General features: G+C 38.1%; 1 long non-coding RNA gene across 1 annotated transcript; it reads right to left on the reverse strand.

Moving 5' to 3' along the window:
- Window positions 1-1,023: 1,023 nt before the first annotated feature.
- On the reverse strand, window positions 1,024-7,816 carry LOC120510964. The gene is made up of 4 exons (XR_005629642.1): window positions 7,758-7,816; window positions 6,716-6,855; window positions 5,107-5,217; window positions 1,024-1,139 (listed from the first exon to the last, which is right to left on the reverse strand). It is a non-coding gene; the product is annotated as an uncharacterized LOC120510964 (long non-coding RNA).
- Between the last annotated feature and the right edge of the window lie 241 nt (window positions 7,817-8,057).

The following is an 8,057-nucleotide window of genomic DNA, read 5'->3' on the forward strand; positions in this document are numbered from 1 at the left end:
TCTGTGAATCAGATTTTGCTTCTAGACCATGATTATGGGCCAGGAGACTGCTTCCATGAAACTGAAAATCCCCATGGCCTGGGGAAGTTTACAGAAGCACGAAGAGACTGTGTACACCTAAATATAATGCACTGAAAACTGCAGTGATTATCCAGTTTTTTGTTGCATTGTTTTTGGTTTTCTTTTTTAATTATTTATCTTAAAGCTGTAGATAGAAGACTGCAGAGAGATTGACACTGCTCAGTTGCTGCTGCCCTCTTCATCAAGGGAACAAATTTCAAAGAACATTTATTTTTTGTTTCGTAAATATTCAATGGCAGCTCACTCTTAGACCTTGCTTTGGGATAAGAAGGAGGAAATAGTGGTTTGGCTTTTTCTGAAGAAATTAGAATGTTTATTAATACTCTTACTTTCATGCCAGCTTATTTAAGCAATAATTTTAATGAAGTCTTAATTTTGCATTCTTCCAGAGTTTAATTCATAGTTTTTTGTTAATTTCTGTCCATGACCACAGACCCTTTACTACCCCTCCCAAATGCCAGATTTCACTCATGTTACTGGACAAAAGTTGACATCAGTTCTCTTTTTTTGCATAGACTCCCCTCTGTCAAAAATAGCTCCCAGTTGTGCTCTGACAGAAGGGTAGAGCACATTTCTCCAAAGTTGTCATGACCATTACTTTGCTGTCAGTCAGTAATTTTTGGTGTTGATTTTTTTCTTGAACTGACTTACAGTTTTAGAATGAAGAGACTGTCTAGGATTTCAATTTTATTTACTATTTTATTTAACTTTATTTACTTCATTTTTGCCTCAGTTGGTTTTCCTTCTATTCTAATTATTTCATAATGTTCCAGCAGAAAGAAATACAAAAGCAGGAAGTTGGAGCAGCAACAGAGCATTTCTAGAAACCATGGGATGGTAAGGGTTCTTCTCACAGAATCCAACTGCTGTCATACAAATCCTTCCTTTTTGGGTATCTGCCATCATATTGCTGAGAACTAGCCAAAACATTTCTATACAGACCTGCTGGAAAACATCCCTGAAAATTCTGACTCCAAGGAAGAACCAAATTCCTGGGAGCTCTCTACAAAGTCCTGGCCTCCTGTGCCTCTTGTCCTGCATAGTTGTCCCAGAGAATACTGAGAATGAAATAAGAGATCATGGATTAAGTAAAGATCTTAAATTATTTTCATTTTATTTTATGTAGAGAACCCTGATAACCTAAACCCTCTGCTTTCTCATGGGTCAGGAATGCACATGAGGAATTATTGGAAGTTTCTCCTATTTGTCCTGCCAACTTGGTTTATCTCTATAGTGAAAATGGTCCAAGGGCAAAGAACACGGTGTTCATACTCTAGAACTTCTAATTTAACCTTCATGCACTCCTCACACCAACAGAGTATTACTGTACTGCTTATTCAGTTCCAATTGAATTGTGCTGGCCAGCAGTTTTCAGTTTGGGCTCCCCCACCATTTATGGAATAGTGGTGGTTTTCCATCCATCCCAAGCAACCTGTGTAAATTCTGAGTAGTCATCTTAAAGGGAAAAAATCTGTGTCTTTCTACACCTATGCCTTGTACCTATCATAAAACAATTTTCCCATTTGTTTATGCATATAAATAATACATATTTCCATTTTTAAATACAGAAAATATTTTACTTTTATAGAAAATTACTAAAATCCAGCTGGGGATTTTCTCTAAATTTTCAGCATGAAGCATCCATTATCTCTGAGTAATGATTATCTTAAAATTCCCTCCAGGTTTAATGCACAAAAATTTATTTCTTAAGAAAATAATTAATCAACAGGAATTCAATTTTTCTCTCATTAAAATTTGGAACATTTTGACTAAACATGTATAACAAATGCAAAAGAGACAATACAGAAATGTTTAAAAACTTTTTGAATTTTGGACACAAAAATTAATATTTGGTACTCTCAAGCACTCCACTTAAGTACCTTCAAATACAGAAACTGAGGAACTAGGCCCTGATCTGGATCTTTGGGAAGCTCAGAAAAGATCCGTGGGCAAACTGCAGGATATTGTTAGACTCCTTAGGCAGAGTCTCTGGGGGTTTTTGTAGGACCGCTTCACTGGACTTCAATTTCTGTTCTATTTTGCTCAGTTTTTTTATATTTATGCATGCAAAGACTCATTCTTGTATAATACAATCAAGATTTAGTTACCTTATCATCCTTTCAGCTACAAGCTCAGTTTCCCTCTTGCTCACAAAATTCTGCACAACTGCACATCAGAGGTGGCTCACATGAGAGGGTCTCTCTGTCTATTCACCCTTATTTGTGCTCACTGCCTTTCTACTGTTTCCTCAAGCAATACATGTTGCATTTTGTCCAAAGGAGTGACCACCAGTAGCTGCTGCAACAAGTATTTCTTTTATCTATTTCATGTTCTGGATTACATATATACTAAAATTACTGTGGAAAAAAAACCCCACTAGATGTAAGTTTGTCATAGCAGTCAGCTCAGAAATGTTTTTCTCCCTATGGTGGCTTTGTAAAAAGAAATACTCCTAAAACCTCTGCCCTGTAATCAGCCAAGGACCCTAACGAAAAAGCACTTTTAGAAAGTGCAAAGATATAATAGTCCCAAGATGAATCTGCCCTACAGTTCCATTTTCTGCCATACAAACGTTTGGGAGCTTATCGTTGAAGCCACATTAGTCTTGATTTAAGGTCTTTTGACACATTATTACAGCACACTGCCATCACTTCACACCTGTCATTCTGTCAGTCAGAAGAGAGGGAGGGGAAACAATTTTGATGTCAATCAACAAATCCTTCGAGAGGTGTAACCTGTTAAGACATATTACCCTTTGCCCATTGCGATTTACAGGCTTTGAATTTAAAGGACATATGCCAGAAATAATTAAAGACTAATCTTTATTGTACTCACTTACGAATGAAGGCATTTAGTACCACCAGCACATTTATATTGTCCAGAAGAAGAAAGAGATAGAGGAGCAGAGCGTGATACTACAACTACTCCTTCCATTTCTATTAATCAATTGTTCTGTCTGGATGGTAAAATCCTCTGCCCTCATGGAGCAAATACTTTGTAAGGTAGCTTTTCCTCTTACACTTGTATTTATGTCCTAGCAATGTACAGATGGTTCCAGTATGATGCAAGATCTGTAACACTGTTTTTGAATCAAAATGGTATTTTAAAAATAGAGGAAAAAATTGCATGGAATTATTGAAAAAATTACCAAGTGAATAGGGAAAAAAAAAAAACCCAAAACCAAAACAAAACAACTTATCCTGTCCTCTGCATCTTAGTGGCTACAAAAATCAATCTCAGCCTAGAGAACTACAACTTCCATAGGCATGGCTTTGGATCACCTTGTAACTACTCTGTTGTAATTTACTTGGAGGCATCAGAGGAGTGATGTCAACCTCAAAATCTGAATTTAGAATCTAAATCCTGAGTTGAAGGAGGCTATTTTTTTCCCCAAGCTAGGTTTCCAAAGTGACACAGAAGAAAGAAGCATTTACACAGCCTACTTGTTACTGTTCACAACTCATCTCTGGAAGGAACATCTTGTCCTTAGGCTGACCTTAGAGCTACAATCTAAAGGAAATAACTGCAAAACAAGAATAGCTATGGAGAAAATAAAATAACAGGCAGGGACTATATAGTCCAGAGAGAACCAGGATAAAAAGAATTAATTATATTGTAAATTTTTTACACTACTGCACTGTATTACTATACATACAGCTTGTTTGGGTGAGAAGTTGGGGGGAATTGTGGAAGCTCTGACTTGCAGCTGCCACCACATGCTATCAAAACCCTGCTGGGAAGACAGTTTTGCAATTTTGCTAGCCAATTTAAAACAAACTTTGGGCTCATTGTCCAACAGGTAAACCCTGCATCACTTACTCATCATCACAGAACATTTTCCTGCCTCTTTTTTGAGTTGTACCTCTCTCATTAATGTACAGACCCACACACACAAACACACAGGAAGAGACACGTGGAGGCAAGAACAACAGAGCAATTGCCCCAGCTGTGCCCCAGACCTTTAAGGACTAACACACCACTCTCCTGGGGAAGCACATCGAGTGTGGTGTGCTCTGCTGGTAGGTGGGATATCACAATCCCCCAGGTGATCTGGACACACAGTGCACTCAATTTGTATTTACTGTTTCCACAAAAAAATGCACAGATTCACACACAGCCAAAAGCATTGTGCCTACATTTGCTTATTAATTTTGCCTGAGGGAATGGAAGGGCTAAATTGGCTTTAGTAGTAGTGACAGAAGTGCACACTTACAGTAACAGCTCATTTTCCATTTCCTAAAATAAGGAATCAATCTCACTTATGAAAGACTACACCATCTCAGCTCTCACAATTTGAAGAGGTACTTTGAAGGAGTGGGATGTTGAAAGACAAGGAAGTTGTAAGGAGGGGTGGATTTTAATTTACCATTTTACACAGGGCTAGGAAGAAACCAAATGACTCCTCATCATCCTTCTGATTAGATACTCTGCTTCTTTTCACATTTTCGTTACATTTTCCTCCACCTCTACTACTTTCTGTTCTCTCTGAAGGTGGCTCAGACACAACCATGTCAACCAACCAGCCCTTTTGCCTCAAATTCAACCTGCTGGTGCATTCATATACTTCCAGTTGCTGTGGCAACTTAACATACATCAGCAGCTGTGCCTTGACTGTAAGCTGTAGCGGAAGCAAAAAACAGTACTCCAATTTTTACATGAGAAGCCAAGACTCTCTAGGACAGGCCAGAATTGCTGATTTCAGGGAAAATCAGCGCTCACAGCCATGCATAAAGCAAAAACCAAATAACTATACCTAATTCAGGAGCAAAAGATTATAAACAGTGTCTTGTCTAGTATTTTGTGGCAACTGTAACATAAAGGAGCTCTGTGTTACCTGCTGGCAGCTGATGGCTGATTCTGCATTTACAGAGGCAACATTTTCAAAGCAGCACAGGAGCAAAGCTGGTAGAAAATGTGATTTGAATGAGGCTCTTAGTTTGAAGCTGGTCAGAATAGAACCTTGTCAGCCTGGAAGACTGTCGAATATGCTGTGACATTTAATCAACTGCTTGACTACAGGCTCACCTTTAGTGTCTGTGGTGAAGTGAACATGATTCCCCTCACCTTGCTTCACATCACACATCACTTTTCAGTGCACTGCTGTAGAGAGCTGGGTTATAGCCTTTTTTCTTTTCCCTAAGAGGAACACAGTAACAGAGGTCAGCTACAGTCATGAATTTTATGAAAGGTTTGCTGGGAAACCACATTAAATGGCAACATCAGTCCATACATCAGCCCTGTAGTGCTTTTATTCCAAGACTCTGCAGCTGAGTGATTTGCAATGTACTTGCATTTCATGGCCATCATTTTTAAGCAATGTCATTTGCCTTGGTATCCGACACTTCAGCTGCACCAGAATCCACCCAGCTATTCATGATAAATTTCTTCCAAGAAAAAATCTCCACAAGAAACACTCCCAGGATCCCCAAACTCCAATCTTTAGAAGCCTTGGATATAAAACCAGGCATGGACACCTCAAAATGCAGTAGCGACTGAAGAGAAAAAGCTAAGAATAAAATTACAGTCCCAGAATTCAGCAAAGTAAAAAATTTTGATTAAAAAGTGAGGTCAACCAGATGCTATTAAAACATAAGATATGGTCTATATCATTAATATGGCAAATAGAATGCTTTTAAAAAAAGTTTTTGAAGGAAAACTGACACTAATTACTTTTTTCTCCAGAGAATAATTTTTTTTCCAGCAATGATATCAACTCTATTCCAATCACAATACTGTGTATATTTTTGTGTTTTCTATTACAAAATACTCAGTTGCAGATGTTATGTCATGTCTATCACATCACAGATCCATTTAATTGTCAATATGAAATTGTGTTAAATCATTGAGCCTCTTAATCTCTTCTGAGAAAGGGGTTATTCAAAAGGTAACGGTAAATACTCAAATTTGTAAGCAGGTGTGCTAATATTTGAACATCAAGGAAAGACTATCATGAGTAAACTTTAAAGAAAATCTAATAAAAGTCATACTCCTACTGGAATATCTCAAAATGCTAGACATTAGGCTGTAATCTTTATGGAGATATTTCTTGCACTTTGGAAACTGTACTGGCATATTTAAGAGGGTTCACAACTCAGGAAGTCTGCTCCTGAAATGGCTTCACAAACTAAAGTTTTAAATATCAGATATCTTTTCACAACAATAACTACACAGGGATGCACAGTCCTCCTAATTTCACTTAGGGATTCTTAGGCCAGAAGTCTGTGTCTGCAACTGAAAGGAAAGAGAGCACAAAGTAGCAGGTGTGACAGCAGCACAGCATCTGGCCCAGTACTTAGGAAAGAGAAGGAGAGGAAAATGGTACCCAACAGCTATGGACCCTTAACAGGTGGAAGTAGCAGCTGTATGGCTTTTCTTGGTCTTCCTGTTTTGACAGACTTAATTTCTATTGCAGAATTTCCAATAATTGCTGTAAATGCCTGCAACACCCCATATCCAAAACTCTAAATCAAAGCTACTTTACCAGAAGTAGTAAAGCAGTCCATTATTTCCACCTGCTAGGAAGGTAATTTGTATCCATGACAGGGGGAAACTGCATGGCCAGGATTAACTCTTGTTAGCAGTCCTGAAACCCTATTTGTCGCAGACCCATTGCAGCCATGGCAAACTGACTCACCTCGGATTTGTTCCTCTCTCCACTTTAGCTCAGTGGCTGTGCAGTCTGTATGGCTGCACAAAATGCCTTCTTCCACTCTAGGACCAGGGAGACTCAGTGCTTTGAGCACTGGTCATTGGCTCAGTATTCAGAAAGTAACACTGTAAACAGAATTACAGTAGTAGATAACATAGCAAGAATGGTCAGTTACATACTTAAAATAAACACTCTTTTTTAAACCAGGAACCTCATCTATTTGTTCCATGTGAAATATCCCTCCTCCAGGAATAGGAATTCAACATGCCACCCAAGGAAACTGAGGGAGTTGAATGAAGGTGCTGGTAAGATAGGATCAGAAATCACAGTAAATCTCCTTTCCATTTATGCCTTAAGAGTTTTATACAAAGAGTAACTTAGTTCCTCAAATCTTCTGTGTATTTAGCCATGGATCAAGAAATATTAATAAAGAATTGGCTGACCTCTTGATTGTGGTAAAAATTAGAAATGCATGTTTGCCTGGGAAAATTGAATCTGATTGCATTATTTAAGCCAAAACCAGAGGATGCTGTAAAGGAAGTTTCAGTTCATTATAGCATTTCTCAGATGTTAAACCATAAATCTGAATCCCTTCCAGGTCATACTAACATCAGTGGTTGTCTGATGATGCCTGACAGGCACACAAAAAACCAAATTCTTATTATCATTTCAATGCCTAAATTAGACTGCTCATTAGAAAATGGACACCACAGAAAATACTACCTGTGGTACTTGTTAGCTGTTACCACACAGCAAGGAAAAGCCAAAAAAATAAGGCTTTGGAAGAAAGGCAGATTCTCTTTTCACCCATTCTCAGCTCTATGCTTGACAAAGAGGACAAACTGATAGGGCATCTACAGAAAAATCTACAGAAATAGTGCCTTGCTTTTCTTTATATTCTAGCAGTTCTACAGAGTTAGAGAAATGCAGTCTCCAGCTCTGCCAGTGTGATGTTCTTTGCAAAAGAAAGAGGAAACGTGCACATTCGTAAATTTCAGCAGTAGAAAAAGTTTAAGAGTGCTGTCACCTTCTCCATTGTATATATAGCTTGGTAAAATAAGGGAGAGAGTGTGCTCTTGGCAAAACCATTCAGCATTCCGTGCTCAGCCTTCCCTCCTGAAATAAAATACAATGCTAAGTTTTTAACACTGGTTGTTTGATGTATGGCTCTGTTCTACCTCTTCATTCTAGTATGATCCAACAAACATTAGAGAGAAATTCTTCTGTTTAAATCCTCTACTGCAACAGAAGCAAATATCTTAGTTTTAGAAAACACATTTCTTAAAGATAAAATACAATTCTACAATACTCTTTCAGATAGATTTGC

Source organism: Passer montanus, unplaced genomic scaffold (genome assembly GCF_014805655.1).
Source record: "Passer montanus isolate IOZ18808 unplaced genomic scaffold, ASM1480565v1 scaffold61, whole genome shotgun sequence".
Taxonomy (NCBI): Eukaryota; Metazoa; Chordata; class Aves; order Passeriformes; family Passeridae; genus Passer; species Passer montanus.